The sequence below is a fragment of the Euprymna scolopes genome, chromosome 2 (genome assembly GCF_053919585.1).
Source record: "Euprymna scolopes isolate OS-2025 chromosome 2, ASM5391958v1, whole genome shotgun sequence".
In the NCBI taxonomy this organism is placed as follows: Eukaryota; Metazoa; Mollusca; class Cephalopoda; order Sepiida; family Sepiolidae; genus Euprymna; species Euprymna scolopes.
Window position 1 is genome coordinate 104,802,699 of NC_136483.1, and position 23,429 is coordinate 104,826,127.

A 23,429-nucleotide genomic window follows, 5' to 3' on the forward strand; every position below is an offset into this window, starting at 1 on the left:
CAAACTAGTGACGATATACATTCACATTAGACCTTTTGCATAATCACACTGGTGTTTGCTCAAAGATGTACCCGTGATCTCCTTTCGCATTGTATACTGCAGTTCCAAACGTGCTGCCTCAGAATTGTGCGAATGAACATGTATCACTTGTTACATTTTTTTAGTTCTGTATCTACTAACTATTGTGATATTCTTAAGTTTATGCATTCCCTAATTAGTTTAGAAGCCCCTGTCTATTGCTAAGTTTTTTTTTTTTTTTTTTTTTTATGACGATAAATAGGGGGCGGAAAATGATCATCATGATCATCAATTTGACGTCCAAATTTATAATAAATTATTTGCAATTAAATTTTAATTACTATTTAATCATCATCATCATCATCATCATTTACGTGCTGTGATGCGTTGGGTGTTCTTTAAAAAGTTATTTCCTAACTAATCTGTTTTAGGCCACATCGTTGTCTGTTCACCCTTATCACTTCTTTCCATGTTTTCCTTGGCTTTCTCCCGTAGATGATCTCTGCTACCTCAACTGTTCTACATTGTACATATTTTTGTGTATATAAATGTGGTCTTTTATGTCATCGAAGGAATGGAAAGAGAGAAAGATAGGAGGAAAGGTGAGAGGGAGGAATGGCGGATAGAGATAAATAGAAGTAGAGAGAGAGAGAGAGAGAGAGAGAGAGAGAGAGAGAGAGAGCTAAAAATAAAAATGCTGCACAAACATATTTCTTTTCTGCAGCAACTACAGTCAAACACGATTTTTTTTTTTTTTGCTATCAGCCGCAAATTTCGCAATTATTACAAAACAGTAATAACTGAAATGTTCTTTCGTTTAATAATACTGAAAAAAAAAATCTGTTACAAAAGTCCATGTCTAAATAAATAACAATTTAAAGAGAACATGATTTTCATGTATTCTGGGCAACACCGGTTATGTACAAATAGTTATACGCAATGTACAAGTAGTTATGTAGGCTTACACAATTCTAAGCAGCAAGCCCAAAGCAAACAACTAAAAGCAATTTTGTAGGTCAGGCACTTATTTTCATCTCCTCCGCCTCGGCGCCTCCTCACCGTGTTCAATAGACTTTCCTCTGTCAGACTTACACAAGTGTCCCCAAACAGCTCTCCACTTTTTTCTCTCTACTTTTCCCTAATAATTTAATTATTAGTTAGAACTTCATTTTTCTGGTATTATCATCAGCAATATATTTTAATACAATGTTTTAAGTGGAGACCTATATATATAATTACTATATAAATATATATATTAAGTTATGAAAATATATATGGAAATTAAGCTACACAGAATATTACGCACTTCATCCACATGAGAATTCGTCAGGCTTATGCCTGCCGAATTCTTACTAGCTAATGACTTGAAGAGTGCAGTTGGCTATATGGCATTTGCCCTTAAGGTCGCACATTAAGGGGATCATCCAGAGCTTATTTTTGCACTTATTTTACAGTCATAAAATGTTTCAATAAGCCTGACGAATTCTCACGAGGATGAAACGTGGAATATTTTGTGTAGCTTAATTGCCATATATATTTTCATAATTTACTACCTAGCTCTACCTATGTATTGAGCACTGTTTAAGTAAATACTGAAAATTTACACATAAAATGATATCTTCATATATCAATTTATGTGATTAAATGAAGTATATATATATATATATATATATATATATATATATATATATATATATATATATATATATATATAAGAACAAGTAGTTAATAAAACATGTTAAAAAATATTTTGAAAATGAGTTAAAAACATATTTAATTTTAAAAAAGGAAGCACAAAATAAATGGATAGTCCTTAATCGGCAGAGTTTATATATATATATATATATATATATATATATATATATATATATACTTATATATTATTATTATAAATCTTTAACAAAATACTTTACAAAGGATGCGACAGAGGTGAAGTGTTCCCGCTTGTTTTCTTTTCCTTATAAAGAAATGTTTCTTTTCCTTAATGTCTCATTGTTAAAGTGTTTTTTATTTAATAAGTCTGAAGAAAGGATGTTCTTGTGAAAATTTTCAAACGACATAATGCTTGAATTTGTCGAAATGGTCTTGAAACAATTGTAACTAACAATGAAATACACTTTTTGTTGCTATCAACCCATTTCTTGAAGTCTTGGTTTTTGTTAAAACAGTCTATATATATATATATATATATATATATATATATATATATATATATATATATATATATACGAGCAAACAGTTAATAAAACATGTTAAAAATACTATCAAACATATTTAATCTGAAAAGGAAACACTAGATAATCTTATCTAGTGTTTCCTTTTCAGATTAAATATGTTTCAAAGTGTTTTTTAACATGTTTTATTAACTGTTTGTTCGTATCATAAGCTCTATCTCCTATTTGGTTTTATCGAGCTTTTACATCTGGCTGAGATAACTTTATAAATATTAATTCTTTAATATTTATAATATACTTTAATTTTACCATCTTGGATCATTTTGGTAAATTTAATTGTAATTTTTATTTCATATATATATATATATATATATATATATATATATATATATATATATATAATCATCCGTAAGTTCCAAATCTCAGCAACTATTGATCTCAATTTAGCAAACGAAGGCTTGTTGGAAAGGTAATGACCTGAATTATGTAGTGGGGTATGTGACATTTTCCCTTAAGGTCGCACATTAAGGGGATCACCCAAAGCCTATTTTGGGCACTTTTTTACAGCCATAAAATGTTTCAATAATAGTCATTTGTTTTCCTAGTTTTGTATATGAATTACAAAATATTTGATATTTCTCCCAAACCTCTGGCCTTGATGGAGCGCAGTCTAAAACTTGTTGCTATGGTTTCAAATGATCTGAAATAACAGCAAGGGGAGACTTGATTCCAAATATTTCCCATATGTTATATCTCCCCTCTTTTGGAAATGGGGTACGATTATGAATATCTCCAGCATCAAATAATCTTTATACACTGTTAAATTTACTTTATGTATGAAAACCAAAGAGGGGAGATATAACATATGAGAAATATTTGGAATCAAGTCTCCCCTTGCTGTTATTTCAGATCATTTGAAAACATAGCAGCAAGTTTTAGGCTGCGCTCTATCAAGGCAAGAGGTTTTGAGGAAATAAATACATACAGCACAATCATGTTGACACACCAATTTGTGCCAGATCACCGAAGTTAAGCAACGTTGAGCATGACCAGCGCCAGATGGGTGACTATTTGGGAAGGCTGAGCGCTGTATGTACCGTGCTGAGTCATAGAAATTTCCAGGTTGGTATCTGGGGGCGCATTAATTTACTGGGAGAGATGCACCTGCAATCTTCGTCAAGATATGCATCTAGGGGAAGGAAACTACTGTATACTGTGTCCTGTGGCAGTCATCTGCACCGACAAAGGTTATCAGTAATAATGAAAAGTGTGATTGGTTCTATACAAAGCCTTCACCACTATAAACAAGTCATCTGCGTGGATTTATGAGCAACTTAGTTCTTGTGGCAGAAGTTCATACATCGAAATCGATGGCAGAGTCTATCATATATATATATATATATATATATATATATATATATATATATATATATATAAATAAAATAAAATAAAAATTACAATAAGTTTACCAAGGTAATCAAAATGGTAAACTTAAAATATATTATAAATATTAAAGAGTTAATATTTACACGTAAAGTAATCTCAACCAGATGTAAAAGCTCAATAAAACCGAAAAGGAAATAGAGTTTATAATATGAACAAATGATTAATAAAACATGTTAAAAGACATCTTGAAAAAGAGTTAAAAACATATTTAATTTTAAAAAAGGAAGCACAAGATAAGTGGATAGTTCTTAATCCGCGGAGTTTCAAAGAAATACTCTCCTTCTCATCAGAGGGCAGGAATTAGCAAAATGCGGGATCGGGTTTTGCATATAAAAGTATTTAATGAAACTACAAGTAAGTCGCAGATCTTACTTAGTTCTTGTGGCAGAAGTTTATACATCGAAATCGATGGGAGAGTCTATCATATATATATATATATATATATATAGTACAAAATTTTGTTGAAATTCAAAGACTTACATTTTTTCTTTTATATAATCCTTGTTTATTTCATCTTGGATCTCTTCATTACAGTCGTTTCATTAATGGGATGACATATATATATATATTAATATATATATATATACATATATATATATATATATACATATATATATATATATATATATATATATATATATATATTGGCAGCAAGTAATTCAAGAACGTCTGATTAAACACGACAGAATTATTCATTTTTCCGATTTTGTTGGATATCTTTTAAATTCGTCGAATGGTCTTTTGGCTGGCATGTTGTATATTATGGCACCCAAAAGTTGTTGTTCAGCCATCCTCTTCTCAAGCGCTTTCTATCGGTACATCCGACCGTTGTCAGGAGTGATTGTTGTTGCTGTTTTTTTCTTTTTCTTTGTTGAGGCTTGGTGTATTTATACTTATTTTTATTTTTTTTTATTTTTCATACTATAAATACACCAAGCCTCAATAAAGAAAAAGAAACTCTTGGTGTATTTAGAGGATACAAAATCTGTTTAAGCCATGACATTTCGAATTTATACTTTTCCATATTGTTCTGCTGGTATAATACAGTTATGTATAAATTCTTTAAAACATTTCTACAGTAAAAGCACGATGTACACCAGTCCAAACCATATTGCTCGAAAAAAAAAAAAAAGACAAGTTATTAGCTAAATGGAACAATCATTGGCAGTTTAGAATGTGTGAGATATTTCTGCTGCATCTGGTATAATATATATAAATATAATATATATGAATATAAATATATAAGTATAATGCATATGAATATAAATATCTAAATATAATATATATAAATATAAATATATAAGTATAATATATATAAATATAAATATATAAGTATAATGTATATAAATATAAATATATAAGTATAATGTATATAAATATAAATATATAAGTATAATGTATATAAATATAAATATATAAGTATAATATATATAAATATAAATATATAAGTATAATGTATATAAATATAAATATATAAGTATAATATATATAAATATAAATATCTAAATATAATATATATAAATATAAATATATAAGTATAATGTATATAAATATAAATATATAAGTATAATGTATATAAATATAAATATATAAGTATAATATATATAAATATAAATATATAAGTATAATATATATAAATATAAATATATAAGTATAATATATATAAATATAAATATCTAAATATAATATATATAAATATAAATATATAAGTATAATGTATATAAATATAAATATATAAGTATAATATATATAAATATAAATATATAAGTATAATGTATATAAATATAAATATATAAGTATAATGTATATAAATATAAATATATAAGTATAATGTATATAAATATAAATATATAAGTATAATGTATATAAATATAAATATATAAGTATAATGTATATAAATATAAATATATAAGTATAATGTATATAAATATAAATATATAAGTATAATATATATAAATATAAATATATAAGTATAATGTATATAAATATAAATATATAAGTATAATATATATAAATATAATATATATGAATATAAATATATAAGTATAATGCATATGAATATAAATATCTAAATATAATATATATAAATATAAATATATAAGTATAATATATATAAATATAAATATATAAGTATAATATATATAAATATAAATATATAAGTATAATGTATATAAATATAAATATATAAGTATAATGTATATAAATATAAATATATAAGTTTAATGTATATAAATATAAATATATACGTATAATATATATAAATATATAAGAATAATGTATATAAATATAAATATATAAGTATAATGTATATAAATATAAATATATAAGTATAATGTATATAAATATAAATATATACGTATAATATATATATAAATATATAAGAATAATGTATATAAATATAAATATATAAGTATAATGTATATAAATATAAATATATAAGTATAATATCTATAAATATAAATATATAAGTATAATGTATATGAATATAAATACATAAATATAATATATATAAATATAAATATATAAATACAATATATATAAATATAACTATATAAGTATAATATATATAAATATAAATATATAAATATAATATATATAAATATAATATATGCATATAATACATATAAATATGCATATATAAGTATAATATATATAAATATATAAGTATAATATATATAAATATAATGAATATAAATATAATATATATAGATATAAAATATATAAATATAATATATATAAATATAAAATATATAAATATAATATATATAAATATAAAACGCATAAATATAATAAATAAATATATAAATATAATGAATATAAATATAATATATATAAATATAAATATATAAATATAAATATATAAATATAATATATATAAATATATAAGTATAATATATATAAATATAAATATATAAATATAATGAATATAAATTTCACTTTTATAGATATATAGATATAATTATTACTATAATAATTTTTAAATATCTACAGACTCTAGTGTTTCATCCTTTCGAGAATCATCAGTGCAAAGTGTCACGATTACAGCCGGTCAGGAGATTCGAACCCGACCAGGAAGACATCTCTGACTAAAATATCATGTTTAAGCGTATTATACGATCGTCCAACTAGAGTATATATATATATATATATATATATATATATATATATATATATATATATATATATATATATATATATATATACTTTTATCCTTTAGTGGCCCATGGGCCTTAATAAGTGGTGACTCCCTTGTAAAAAAGAGAACTTATTACAACGAAAATAAATAAACATTGATTCTTAATCAAATATAATTTTAACATTGTTTTATTATCAAATATAATTTTTTCATTTTTATTTATTTAAATTTTTAGAACCATTTAAGATTAAGCTTCATAATTTGTGCCTTTATTCTTTTTACAGACTGTTACCCTCATCTTCATAGTTGTTGTTGTTTCATCAGGTTTCGGCCAACTCATCCTCTGGCCTTCTTTAGGTGTTTGACCACAATGGCATAGGAATGCCGAGTTGTGTAAATTGTCCCCAGTAATTACTGTCTTCCATATTTGTTTTTGTCTCAGTATGTTTTCTGACAACTAATCCTCTGGCCTGCTTGGGTAGGATTGAAATTGCTGTCCTCAGACAATGCTCTCCTGGAACCGTAGCGATTTAATGCCTTTATTCACTGTGCCACAGGTCCTGAAGTCTGTAAAAAATAAATGCATAATTTTTTGAATCCAATCAAATATAATCTGAGTCTGAGTCGATAATATAAATTATCGATTCAGACTTCTTCGATATCTCAGCTAATAAATGCCTTGTTCTTCAATGCTTATCAAACTATGAACAAACATTCTATTTTCTTATATTTATAAAGTTCTATTTTTAAACATACATATATGAAGTACCTCTTTTGTGAACTTATATATTTGGACTCTTTTATTTTGCTTGTGTTTATCATATGATATTTCTCTTGCTCCCTCTCATTTGAGTATTATCTCAAACGGTTTTCCTTTAAACATGTCTTCTTAAAATCGGTTCTCTCCAAAAGCTTTCTGCCCAACTGGAACATTAAAACGGGTCCTCCAAACACTCAATTTGTGATATGGTTATGTTTTTATTTATTTTAAAAATAAGAAAAAATTTCAACGATAATATTAAAATAAGAGATAATCAATCAATCTGATTGTTGTTTTTTCAAAACCGCTAATAATCGAAATGCTGATAATTTCTTTTTAATTAATTTTCAAAGTAACTGTCTTCAATTTGATGATTAGGTAAAGGGAAACAATCAAAACGCTAAGAGTTATGCCCCTTAGTTGAAACCCTTTTTTTTTCTTTCTTTCTTTCTTTTTTTTTTTTTTTTTTGTTGCCGATCTTTCCACAAGTCAATATATATTTAATTTAAAAGCTCGACTTTTTATTAAACAAAACAGTTTTTCTATTGATGTTCGCACATCTATGGAAATTATGATTATTTTTGCGACAAAAATTTATGTAAAAATGAAACAAAAATTAGTCCTTGTCCAGAATTCCCAGAAACAAAAATATCGTATTCCGGAAACCACGCAAATTAATTAAGTCGTTTTATTATTTATAAATAAGAAACTCCAATTTTATGAGTATCGGAGGGGTGTTTGTTTCTCTTGCCATGAAAATAAATAAATAAATAAATAAATAAATAAATAAATAAATAAAACAAAAAACAGGGGAGATAACTCAATATTAATTCAAATTTGCGAGATTTTGTTTACAATTTTTCACACCAAACAAGATATATTGTCACTTGGAACGTAAGTGACTACTATTTGGCATTGTGTTTAGCAGGGGACTATGGGGAGTTGAGCAGCAAGATGTCTGTTCACATTACATCTAAACTTCTGCAGGTTAACAAGAGTCAGGAAAGTAGGAAACAGTGTGGAGGATTCAAAAGTCTAGCGGTCCAAGGGACGAAACTATTAGAGTTTATGGAATCTAATGATCTCAACAGTGAAGAGGTGAAATTTTACTGCTTGTCGGGATAGTCGAGGACGGGGGTACTATGTATGTCGAAGGGGCGCAAGTGCAATGAGTTCATCATTCATTTATGTTGTAATGCATACGAATTCCTATTAATCGCTTTAAAATGATTTTCTTTATAACAATAAAACTACTATTAAAAGTGTCAGACTGTTTTTTTATATCCACATTATCGATACAAGTACATAATTCATTTTGGCAAGAAAAATAATAGGGACCGATTCAACTTAAAAATAATTAACTCCAAAGTAAGGCTATCTCAGTTTCAAAAATCTGTCAGGACATATATTAACTTGAATAACGACTTTAAAAAACACCATGAGAACATAATTTTAATTTAAATCTATCTGCAGATTTGCTATAGACTCTGGACCATTGGCACTAATAATGCCCCACACCAAAACTGAACCTCCACCACCTTGCTGGTAAGGGGAATCTTTTTATCATTTTTTCTTTCACCTCCTATTCCCCTTACCTCACCCCCTTTTTTTTTTTTAACCAAGTAAGATCTGTGACTTACTTGTAGTTTCATTAAATAATTTTATATGCAAAACCCGATCCCGCATTTTGCTAGTTCCTGCCCTCTGATGATAAGGAGAGTATTTCTTTGAAACTCCGCGGATTAAGAACTATCCACTTATCTTGTGCTTCCTTTTTTAAAATTAAATATGTTTTTAACTCTTTTTCAAGATGTCTTTTAACATGTTTTATTAATCATTTGTTCATATTATAAACTCTATTTCCTTTTCGGTTTTATTGAGCTTTTACATCTGGTTGAGATTACTTTACGTGTAAATATTAACTCTTTAATATTTATAATATATTTTAAGTTTACCATTTTGATTACCTTGGTAAACTTATTGTAATTTTTATTTTATTTTATTTATATATATATATATATATATATATATATATATATATATATATATGACCCTAATATTTTTTAATGTTCCATTCATTTCCATTTTAATGTGCATACACTCTCGTTTAATATGCCTTGTTTTCTCATTTTGCTAGAACATAACTGCTATAAAAACAATTTAGATTAATAGTCGATGTGGTTCTTATCAGAACCCAAAGACACTACCATTGCTTAAAACGATCTCTATCAAGGCTAAGGACTAGGCCAAACAACCACACACAATTTGGAACACATGTCTATTCCATGGTCAACTTGATTCAAGTTAAGTATTACAATTGAAAAGGATAACATTTTATTTTTGTTTTTAGTATATAAAATGTAAATATTAAAAATTTAGATAAAATGGTTGTTTATGCAAAAAATAAAATCATGTTTATTTAATTTTGCTTGAGAAAAAAAAAAATCAACAACAAAAAACATCATAACGTCTAAAGTTTAAGTTGTTAAAAAAAAACAAAAAGAAAATGGTTATATTTTGAATGAAATAAGTAAGAAAATAAAAAAATAAATAAAAAAATGGCATTTTGCTTTTTTTAATAAAAAAAAATACAAACGAAAATGAATTTTGAATAATTAATTTATAATAAACAGTAAGATTCAAAAGTAAACTTACCGTTTGTTATTTTGTTTCACCCGTTTATCATGATAGTAAGAGTGTTCACTAATGGACTGGGAGACCGGAGTTCAATCCTCGGTGAAGTCATACCAAAGACTTAAAAAAAATTCTACGTGATTCTCCTTACTAAATACTCAGCATTATAAAGAGAAGATCAAAGGAAAGTGAATGGTGTGGCGTCCTCCCCACATCTTGATGTAGCAGCTGATGAATAAGGAACCTTTGGCTCACCCTCGAATATCGTCGACCATTTAAATTAGTTTAACTTTTTTCTTTTATTTTTTTTCATTAGAGTCACCACTTATCAAGGCCCAAAGGACACTCGAGGATAAAGGTGTAGATAAAGGAGTGTACAGTAGTCAATGGTATAATATCGTAGTAATCATTAGTAGTGGAAATTTGGTAAATTGGATTACTTAAGGGAACGGTTCAACAAGAATTTGTTTACGGTGGACTTGAAGACGACCAAATTGTAGTTAGCTGGGAAGCAGGCAAATGGTAGAGAGTTCCACAGACGTGCAGTTCTAAGAAAGAAGCTTTGTTCATAGAATCAGATAAAGAGTGGAGGAAATTATTGATAGTGGTTTAAGCTAGAGGAGTGTTTTTCGTGAAAGTTTGGCGAGGGGGGATCATAAATTGAAGCTCAGACGAGCACTTGCCAAGAAAATAACAACAAAGCAGAGACATGCTCACAACGTCTCTTCTAACTGTATCGTTAAATTGTTCCTATATACTTTACTCCCAGCAAGGGCAGAGTTAGACACAAGGTCGGTTTTTAATAGAGGGAAAATTCAGCGCCTCAAAAAGGGCACTCTGGATAGGGACAAATATAAAAAATTGTCTCAGTCACGAAGGATTTCTTCTCCACTGATCGAGGACAGAAAAGGCCAAGTGTAGTATCAGAACAGATACTACACTTTGTTCCTCGCCAAAAGGCCAAGAACTTATGTTTTAAAAAGAGGACAGTAGGAAGTTGTGCAATGAGATGTTCAAATAAACTTTCAATTTCTGCATGTTTATACAGTTTGGGAAATAAAGAGCAGAGAGGGAATTCTGAATTACTCATTTTAAATAGAGAAATAGATTACGAGTCGGTGTAGCTTTGATCATTGGGACAGTGTTTGAATTATCTCGTTCCCTTCAAATAATGGTGCAAACCGCAAGCATTCTTATACCTGACTGTTCACCCGCGCATTAGTCTGCACTTGTTATTGATGTTTTTCATAAATTATTTGGTTGTTGTGGTGCAAGTAACATCAATAACGCTTTTTTTATTATGATAATAGACATAACTTTTTACAAGGTCATAATGCTATGTTTATTATCATTGTAACAAAACTTTATTAGTATTATGACTATGATTATTGTTTAATGCTATGTTTATTATCATTGTAAGAAATATTTATAAGAATTACGACTTCGTTTAATTCTATGATTATTATCATTGTAACAAAATTTTATAATTATTATTATTATTATTATTCTATTATTACATTTTCACTCCAAACAAGGCACATTGCCACTTTGATGTAGGGGGCTTCTATCAGAGACATAAGCTACAGGGTTACTATGTGGGGAGTTGGGCAGCAAGATGTCAGTTCACGTTACACTTGAACTTCTGCATGTCAGTACAGTTGGGGAAGCATTAACCCGGAAGGCTATTCCAAAGTATAGTGGTTCTGGGGAAGAAACTACTGGAGTAGAAGGATCTCTACTGTGAAGGGGTGAGATTTTGCTGCTTGTTGGGTTTGTCAGAGGTATTTACTCCGAGGGAGTACAAGTGCTTGCAGTTTGTCGGAGCATTCACCGTTAAAGTACTTGTAGAACAGGCAGAGGGATGCTACATTTCGTCGATGGGACAGAGGCTGAAGCTTAGATGACAGTTCAGGACCTATCAGGTTAGCGACTCTCTTTTGAACCCTGTCCAGGAGTGAGAGACTAGTAACAGATGCACCCAAATGTGAGAACAATGCTCCATACATGGGCGAATGGTGGCCTTATAGAGGTACAGGATACTTTTGAATGTTAGTAGCTTTCTAGCACAGTCGGTAAAGAGAGAACCTACCTTTTTCGCAGCGGTCCTGGCAATACTCTCAATGTAATTGTTCCAACTCATGTTTCCTGTGAATGTTAGGCCGAGGAGTTTAAAAGATGTACTTTCAAATAAAGAGTCTTTGGCCATTGCTATTGGTGGTTGAAAAGGTTTCTTGTAGTTATTGAAGGAAACAAGTTTAGTCTTGGCAGCATTGAATGTGACCATCTATTTTTGTCCTCATTCCACTACAGATTGGCGGTCGTCCTCTAGTGTTTCTGCCATTTCTTTAGATATGTGTTCATTTGTTTTCCTATCGTGTCATTTATAGAGCGTGGTGTCATCAGCATATACACCCATCTCACAATTTTGCCAGGGAGGTAATTTATGCATATTAGGAACAATAGAGGTCCAAGGATAGACCCTTGAGGCACTCCCGCATTTATATCATATTGTTTAGATGTACGACCATCGAGGACAATCTGGATTTTTCTCTATTCTAAGAAGGATTTAATTATGTTAAGTATTCTTCCAGTGATACCGTATGATCTAATTTTCTTGAGAAGACCTTCATGCTATACCCTGCCAAAAGCCTTAGATATATCTAGAGCTACCACTCTACCCTCCCCTGCTTTGTCAAGTTAATGGTATATATCTTCAGAGATGCTTAATGTTATATTTATTATCATTGTAACAAATCTTTATAAGTATCATGACCTTGTTTAATTTTATGTTTATGATAATAGTAACAAAACTTTATTAGTGTTATGACCTTGTTTAATTTTATGTTTATTATCATAGTAACAAACTTTATTAGTGTTATTACCTTGTTTAATTTTATGTTTATTATCATAGTAACAAACTTTATTAGTGTTATTACCTTGTTTAATTTTATGTTTATTATCATAGTAACAAAACTTTATTAGTGTTATGACCTTGTTTAATTTTATGTTTATTATCATAGTAACAAAATTTATTAGTGTTATGACCTTGTTTAATTTTATGTTTATTATCATAGTAACAAACTTTATTAGTGTTATTACCTTGTTTAATTTTATGTTTATTATCATAGTAACAAACTTTATTAGTGTTATCACCTTGTTTAATTTTATGTTTATTATCATAGTAACAAAACTTTATTAGTGTTATGACCTTGTTTAATTTTATGTTTATTATCATAGTAACAAAGCTTTATTAATGTTATGACCTTGTTTAATTTTATGTTTATTATCATAGTAACAAAATTTATTAGTGTTATTACCTTGTTTAATTTTATGTTTATTATCATAGTAACAAAGCTTTATTAGTGTTATTACCTTGTTTAATTTTATGTTTATTATCATAGTAACAAAACTTTATTAGTGTTATGACCTTGTTTAATTTTATGTTTATTATCATAGTAACAAAACTTTATTAGTGTTATTACTTTTTTTAGTTTTATGTTTATTATCATAGTAACAAAGCTTTATTAATGTTATGACCTTGTTTAATTTTATGTTTATTATCATAGTAACAAACTTTATTAGTGTTATGACCTTGTTTAATTTTATGTTTATTATCATAGTAACAAAGCTTTATTAATGTTATGACCTTGTTTAATTTTATGTTTATTATCATAGTAACAAAACTTTATTAGTGTTATTACCTTGTTTAATTTTATGTTTATTATCATAGTAACAAAGCTTTAATTATGTTATGACCTTGTTTAATTTTATGTTTATTATCATAGTAACAAACTTTATTAGTGTTATTACCTTGTTTAATTTTATGTTTATTATTATAGTAACAAAGCTTTATTAGTGTTATTACCTTGTTTAATTTTATGTTTATTATCATAGTAACAAACTTTATTAGTGTTATTACCTTGTTTAATTTTATGTTTATTATCATAGTAACAAACTTTATTAATGTTATGACATTGTTTAATTTTATGTTTATTATCATTGTAATAAAACTTTATTTATGTTATGATTTCGTTAAATCCCATTTCTTGGTCACGCAAAGATATGAAAAGACCATTAATTGAAAGCGTGTTATTTGGATGAGCTGTGCTTCAAGTTGGACAAAAAGTCGAACAATGAACTATTTGAATAACTGTATATATATATATATATATATATATATATATATATATATATATATATATATATATATATATATATATATATATGACGGTACAAAACTTATACATTGCTTTAAACAAAATAGCTGGCAAAACTTTAATCAACAGACTCATCAGGAGTTAATCGTTGATCATAAAATAAATGAATAAATATCTCGTAAGAACAAACTTAATGTTGTGTAAGAGTAAATTTAACGGAGGGAGAGGGGGGAAAAACGGGAAAGATGGGGGAGAATGTGAATAAAATAAAATATGTACAATAATATAAAATATATGTACAAATGAGGGCAAAGCAGGAGGGTTAAAATATATCCCCAAATAAGTGTAATGATCTAATAAACTCCTTCTGTCGACAGGGAGATGGTCTGCGTAGAAAAATAGAGACTGACTACAAAATCCGCAAGTGATTTTGAGAGTCAGCCCGATGCAAAATTCTAAAACACTCCATTTTATAGACATTGGCACATACTGGATTTTCATGGAGGTGTTGACTAATGGCAGATTCTAAGTTGGAAGAAAAGGGGGTAAGAGTGACAAGGCTTGCCCAATCTTATTTTTGCTGGTTTAGGTTTGTTGAACATTTACGTGAGCTGCAACCTGGTGTTGAAAATAACTTTGTGTTCATTTGACGTGTCTAGTTTATTTACAAATGTCCCACTACATGAAACTATTAATATTTGTGCTGACTCTCTTTACAATAGTAATTTAACTCCTCCACCTTTCCCCAGGGACATATTTGTTGAACTCATGTTGGTCGGTACTAAATCAGTAGAATTTAGTTTCGACAACCTTATGGATAATCAGATCGATGGGATTCAGAGCGGAAGTCCCCTTGGTCCTGCAGTCCTGCACTAGCTGACATTTTTGTGGGATTTTACGAGTCGGCATTATTTAATGATGTCTCGAAGCCATCAATATATGTTAGATACGTCGACGACACCTTCGCAGCTTTTGCCTCTGAAAATGAGGCGAAAACATTTTTCAACAAACTTAATTCTCTCTATACAACGCTATTATTTACTATGGAGAACGAGAATGGTGGTTGCTTGTCTTTCTTGGACGTTTTAGTTGAACGTGGTAAGAGTTCTTTTCTTACAACAGTCTACTGCAAGCCGACATTTACCGGCCTATATATGAACTGGCGTTCATTTGTGCCTACTTCCAGGAAGATTGGACTTATTCAGACATTAGTGCATAGAGCCCTTAGAATTTGTTCTTCTGGTAAACTAGAACGCGAAATGAATACCGTCAAGGATATTTTCATTCAAAACGGTTATCCGGAGAATTTAATGTATTATATTATTAAAAATAAAGTTTTAAAAATACGATTCTCCTGCGTTCTTTGGTCCCTCCAGGTGTCCTGTTTACTTAAAGCTCCTTTGGATTGGGGAGACTAGTCAAGGTTTGGGTAGACGAATCATTAAATCTGTTTCAAATTGCTTCTCGTCCGTTGCTCTACATTTGGTCTTTGGTATAAAGTCGGCCTTTTTTTTTTTTTAAGGATGGTTTACCTTACATCACAAAAAATAATGTAGTTTATGAATTTAGTTGTCAGTTCGCTGATGACTATGTAGGTCGAACCTCCTTAAATTTGCAGACTCGAATCAACAACACGTCCCAGTAAAAATAAGATTGGGCAAGCCTTGTCACTCTTACCCCCTTTCTTCCACCTTCGAATCCGCCATTGGACAACACTTGCAGATTTTGGAGTCAGTCTCTATTCTTCTACGCAGACCATCTCCCTGTCGACAGAAGGAGTTTATTAGATCATTACACTTATTTGGGGATATATTTTAACCCTCCCGCTTTGCCCCCACTTGTACATATATTTTATATTATTGTACATATTTTATTTTATTCGCATTCTCCCCCATCTTTCCCGATTTACCCCCTCTCCCTCCGTTAAATTTACTCTTACACAACATTAAGTTTGTTCTTACGAGATATTTATTCATTTATTTTATGATCAACGATTAATTCCTGATGAGTCTGTTGATTAAAGTTTTGCCAGCTATTTTGTTTAAAGCAATGTATAAGTTTTGTACCGTCATATATATATATATATATATATATATATATATATATATATATATATATATATACAGTTATTCAAATAGTTCATTGTTCGACTTTTTGTCCAACTTGAAGCACAGCTCATCCAAATAAACATGATAGTTTTGCCGACTATTTTGTTTAAAGCAATATATATTACAAGTTAGAAAAGCATTTCATCCAAGGCATGAAAATTGTTAAACAAAATGTTTTTACTATAGGCTTTAAAGTAAAGGTACAAAATTCAATTTGAAATTTATTTATCTTCAAAGTGCATTTTTATAAATTTTACAAAGTAAGGTATAAAACTTTAATTTAAATCAAATCAAATAATTACCTTGGATTTATTTTATGTAATGTACATTCTGTTGCACTTTTTTTAAAAGAAATCATTGAAAATTTTATATCTATATCATTAATTGCTAGATGAAAGATAAGGTTTTTAATTGCAACAAAATATATATTACATAAAATAAATCCAAGGTAATTTTTTGATTCAATTCAAATTAAATTTTTATACCTTACTTTGTAAAAAAATATTCAGTACATAATGAGAAAAATAGAGATGAAAATTTCAAAAGGGGTGTATAACTGGTTACGGTCAATAGTAGTCCTCGCCAGCGAAAGTCTTTGTTATTGTTATTATATTATTATTTAAAACATTTTGTGTCCTGCTCTTTTGCGAGAGGACTAATATATATATATATATATATATATATATATATATATATATATATATATATATATATATATATATATATATATATATTGCTGGACTTGATTTGATAAAGAAAGAAGTTAAAGCGAAAATGCGTTATTTACTTTTATTTTACTGTCGAAGTGAAGTTATTTTCCTTTCAGTATTTATACGAAACTTTAACACATCTTCATATAAAATTTAATATGCCCTTATTTTCTTGTGAAACCTGTTCAAGTCCGGATGCAAGCGGTGCCCTTATGAACTTTCAACCTTATGTTTGCTGTGATCATTTTTTGGAACCATGTATCCAATGTATTATTAAAGACTTTATATCTTTTTTTTAATGTAAATCGCTCCAGACAAGGTATAAAGCCATTTGATATAAGGAGCTAAAAGATAATACCTCGAGGTAAAAAAACAAAAACAAAAAAAAACCTAGCCTATGATAAATGTTAGATGGATAGATTCTAACCCAGATAGCAGCAATTCTTCCCCTTTTGTCAGAAATATCGCTTATAGAATGTCAGCATTAAAGTACAAAATAAGGGAAGCGAGAGTTACACAAGCTGCTGAAATTAAACCCAAGGTCAAGTTTCTACTCTCCAAAAATCTACTACATGTTCCGTTTGACTGCTTTCCAGCTGACTACAATATGGTTGTCTTCAAGTCTAAGGTAAACAAGTTCTTAATGAGTCGTTCCACTTAAGTTAACAAATTTACCGAATTTCTATTATTAATGATTACTATATTGTCCAATTGACTACTGTACACTCTTTAACCCTTACCCTCGAGTGGCCTCTCTGCCTTGATAAGTAGTGATGCCTATGCAAAAAAAAAAAAAAATTCTACTACAGGAATGCTATTTTTTTGCTGATAGGGGGAAAAATTGCCTCCATTTTTATTGCTATTAAGTTTAAATTTAGTTCTTTTCTACTTTTGTTTTTCTTCCCGTTTTCCCCAAACATTTTCAAACACTTTATTCCTATCATAGATTTTGGGTGTTTGCGTTCATGGGATCTGACCGATTTTATTTCTAGATATGATTAAAAGTGGGTGTTTTTCTACGTTGACCTACTTTCTTTCTTTTTTTTTTTTTTTTTTTTTTTACTTTACATTATGCTGATTTTTATTATTTTGCTGATGCTGCATGTTTTGCATTTTATGCTTCTTTTTTTTTTTTTTTTTTTTTGCTTTATTTCTGTTTTCCTTACTTTTTTGCTGTTTTTCTATCCCTTACCTATATATTTCTTCTTCCTTTCTTTTTTCTTTTTTATTTTGCACTTCATGCTATTTTTGCATTGTTTTCGCTGAATGCTGTCATTGCAGTGAGGAGTACTGTACACCCTCCATCGAAAATGAGGGAATAGACTTATGCTTCACAAATGTTTGCACGAATAGTCATATGAAATATTATCTGAATTTAAAAAAAGAAAGAAATAAGAGAGAAAGAAAACTGGAAACTCTTTTAAAAAGAAAGAAACGTGTAGATCATCAATATCAGAAGCAAACAGAAAACAATGGAAATAGATTTGCTTTCTAAATTCCCCTAAATATTTGAAATTGATTCATCACAGTTTTTTGTCTGACAGGATGACGGATATATCTCTATCTCTACTAGTATATAAAAGGAATTGTGTGTGTGTGTGTGTGTGTGTGTGTGTGTGTGTGTGTGTGTGTGTGTGTGCATGCGAGTTCGTTCCTCATGGACTCGAAAACGACTACACCGATTTTTATTACATTTCACACGAAGTTACTTTATGTGTCTGGCAGTGTTCTTAGATAGGTTTTGTATCAGAATGTCTTCGATAAGTATTGATAATCATTAAGCCGATAAAAGAAGGAACGTGCGATTTGGACTAAAGTTAACACCAACACAAGTGCATTTGGGAAATTTTATTATCACACGTCGAAAGGCCCAACATATAAAATCACCAATAAGTTCTTTGATATGACAGGGGCACGTTTGAAATGAATGTTTCTGTTCAGAGCACAACTGAATCATGACACTTGACTTTTCATTTTAAACTTAAATTCAAGCCATTATCATCACACAAGCGGTAAGGCCAGCCATATAAAATCAACAGCAAGTTCTTTCATATGACAGGGGCGCGTTCAATATGAATGTTTCTATTTATTTATGTTTACTTTATCTTTTTAACTATACTGTACTTACTTCTAACAATTTAATACATAAAACGTGACTTATGCAGAATACGGACCGTGCTGAAATAATAACGATATTACATTATTATTTAAAAAAGCTATTTTATTATGGTGTTGTGAGACGGGGAGGGAAGGGAAGGGTATTGTTTAAGTATACCGTACTTTCATCTAACAATTTAATACATAAAAAGTGATTTGTGTAGAATACGGTCATGCTGAAATAATAACGTTATTATTTAGAAAGCCATTCTTAATATGGAGAGAGGGTATTTTTTTTTTATTCTTCTGTACTCTCACCTAACAATTTAATAATAAAAAATAATTATGCAGAATACGGACTGTGTTGAAATAATAAAATTATTATTTAGAAAGTCATTCTTAATATTGGGAGGGGAGGGTAATTTTTAATTATTCTGTACTTTAACCTAACAATTTAATAAATAAAAAGTGACTTATGTAAAATACGGACCGTGCTGAAATCATAACGTTATTATTTAGAAAGTCATTCTTAATATTGGGAGGGAATGTATTTTTTTGTATATATTCTGTTCTGTACTTTCACTTAACAATTTAATAAATAGAAAGTGACTTGTGTAGAATACGGACCATGCTCTCTTGAAAGGGTAACCATGATAAAAGATGCTGACCGAGAGAGAAATCTTTTAAAATTTCCAATAGAGATGAGATGGATCAACCAACCTCACCATCCCCACTTCTTTTTGAGTTGGCCCTGTGCCTAAATTTTTTGTTCATTTTCCCAATTGTATTTTTTCCTGCAAAATGTCTCAAAGTGTAGTATCTGTTTTTCAGATGCTGCATTGCTGCACTTCAATTTCTTGTTCTCTGTCAGTGGAGGAGAAATCCTCCGCGATTGAGACAATTTTAATTTTTATTCCTTTTTCTCCACGTTAAAAAACGACCCTGGTGTCTAACTTTGTCCCGTGGGGAGGTATTGTAAATAGGAACAATGAGACAGGAAAAATCATTCAGGAAAAACTGTACCGATAAGCAGATCAGAAAACCGTTGACATGTTTTCAAAATAAATCAATGTATTTGTGTATAAGTTGAAAAAAATGCTGAGTCATTTTACCGGAAATTACGTCATTTCTCTTTACCTTAACTGGCCATTTACTTTAGTATTAATTAAAATATGATATGCGTACTATATTTCTGGAAGGGAGCGGGAGATGAGGTCGATGGAATGCTGAAAACAGATGCAGCATTGCAGCAGTGCAGCAGTGCAGCAGCACTTTCATCTTAACCAAAAGATTAAGTAACTGTAATATATAGTTTCCTACAAGGCATTATCTCCTCTTTATAAAGCAAAAATACATAAAATATCAACACGGAATATATTTCATCCTTATTTGTCATATTCCAAAAGTCACGTAAGTAGTGTCCGTTTTTTTGACACAAAATTACATTTTCTAGAATTATATTTTAAAGAGGGGGGGAATATTGAGGCAGTCCTGGAAATAGTTGAGACAGTTTACGATCTCAAAATTACTTTATTTCATATATATTTTTAAATAGGGTGATATATGGAATCCGTACAGGAAATGGTAGAAACAGTTCATGATCTCAAAATTCCTTTATTTTGCAGAAAATTTAAGAGGCCATATATGGAATCAGTCCAGGAAATAGCTGAAGCAACTGAAGATCTAAAAATTTATTTCATTTTATTAATATTTTAAAAGAGGAGTGTACATTAAGTAAGTCCCAGAAATGGCCGAAGCAGTTTATGATCTCAAAATTACTTTATTTCGTATATATATTTAAAGAGGGAGGAGGAGATATATGGAGTCAGTCCCAGAAATGGATGAAGCAGTGAAGCAGTAAACGAGCTCAAAATTATTTTATTTCATATATATTTTGAGGAGGAAGTGGGGTATATGGAGTCAGTCTTGGAAATGGCTGAAGCAGTTTCCGATCGGGAAATTACTTTGTTTCACATATATTTATAAGGGGGGAGGGGTATATGGAGTCAGTTCTGGAAATGGCTGAAGCAATTTATGATCTGAAAATACTTTAATTCAATTATATTGTTAGATCGGGAGGGGGTATACAGACTCAGGCCCAGAAATGGCTGAAATTCGGAAATGGTTGAAGCAGTTTATGATATGAAAATTACTTATTTCATATATATTTTGAAAACTATGGGGTATATGGAGTCAATTCCGGAAATAGCTGAATCAGTTTATGATCTGAAAGTTACTTTATTTTAAATATATTTTTTATCTGGGAGAATTATATGGAGTCAGTCCCGGAAATGGCTGAAGCAGTTTACGTTCTTAAAATTTTTTATTTCATATAAAATTTTAAGAGGGGGATATATGGACTATGGAGGCATTCTCGAAAAAGGCTGAAGCATTTTACTATCTGAAAATTATTTTATTTTATATATATATTTACCAGGGGTGCTGTATGGAGTCAGTTCTGAAATGGCTGAAGCAGTTTAGTATCTGAAAATTACTTTATTCTCTACATATTTTTAAGAGGGGGCATATTAAGAGTCAGTCTCAAAAATGGCTGAAGAGGTTTACGGTCTGAAAATTACTTTATTTCAAATATATTTTTAAGTAAGGGAGGAATATGGAGTTAGTCTCGGAAATAGCTGAAGCAGTTTACAATATAAGAATTACTTTATTCTATATATATATATATATATTTTTAGAAGGGGGGTATATGGACTGAGTCCCGGAAATTCCTGAAGCGGATGATTCGAAAATCACTTTCTTTCATATATATATATATATATATATATATATATATATATATATATATATATATGTATATATATATATATATATGTATATATATATATATATGTATATATATATATGTATGTATATATATATATATGTATGTATATATATATGTATATATATATTTGTATATATATATGTATATATATATTTGTATATATATATGTATATATATATTTGTATATATATATGTATATATATATATATATGTATATATATATGTATATATATATTTGTATATATATATGTATATATATATGTATATATATATTTGTATATATATATATATTTGTATATATATATATATATATGTATATATATATGTATATATATATGTATATATATTTGTATATATATATATGTATATATATTTGTATATATATATATATGTATATATATATATATATTTGTATATACATATTTGTATATATATATATATATATATATTTGTGTATATATATATATATGTGTGTGTATATATATTTGTGTATATATATATGTATATATATATATATATATATATATATATATATATATATATATATATATATATATTTAAGGTATGGGGTGGTATATGGAGCCAGTCCTGGAAATAGCTGAAGCAGTTTACAATCTGAAAATTACTTTATACCATATTTATTTTTAAGATATTTCCTTTTTAATTTCTCTTCATATTATTTTGGTGAATTGAACGGAATCACCTTGATTCAAAGATGTCATTGTTTTGTTCTAGTTGGAGTTGCGTTTCACCAATAAATATGAGAATGCATATTATATTTGAAAGAGGAGATGTCCAGGACGACTGGAAACAAAACAGAGGGCACATACAGCACTTAAAATTCTCAAATGGTCACCCATTTACCCACTGACCAGGTTTAACGTTGCTTAACTTTGGTGATCTAACAAGAACCGAGGTATCAACGTGATTATGCTGTATATACAAATACTTTATTTTATATAGATAAAGGAATGTTCATTGACCATATTTTATCCTTTTTTATAAATCGTCAGCCTGAGTCTTGCTACATATTGTATATGGCACAATCACGTTAATACATCGGTTCTCGCCAGATCACCAAACTTAAGCAATTTTGAACCTAGTCAGTACTAGATGGGTGACTATTTGGGAAGGCGAGGCACTGTATGTACCGCGAAGTAAAAATACCAGGTTAAGAAATTGTCGTAGTCTATCCTTCTCTCTTTTAAGCCATGGTAGGCAACCCATCTAGTGATGGCGTCACGTTAAAAAATACCTTTGATAGTCCTGTCGAAGCATCAAGTATTCAGCTACGGACAAAATTTGAATTACACTACTAATTCGTGTAGTGAGTTAAATCTCGACTGCAGCTGCATGCTATGTGTACGTCACTTGATACATTTCTAAAACATGATCGCTGTTCAT

At 28.8% G+C, this 23,429-nt stretch overlaps 1 protein-coding gene across 3 annotated transcripts in view; it reads left to right on the forward strand.

Annotated features, from left to right (window-relative positions):
* The first annotated feature begins 8,392 nt into the window (after positions 1–8,392).
* Positions 8,393–23,429, forward strand: part of LOC145293787 (uncharacterized) — a 55,888-nt gene continuing 40,851 nt past the window's right edge. The window contains exons 1-2 of one of the 3 annotated variants that reach the window (XM_080140359.1): positions 8,393–8,632; positions 8,858–9,079. The gene's annotated coding sequence lies outside the window, so the exon portion shown is untranslated. Of the gene's footprint in view, positions 9,080–20,458; positions 20,651–23,429 lie in introns of those variants that run through there. The other 2 variants (XM_080140348.1, XM_080140340.1) reach the window with 2 other exon arrangements.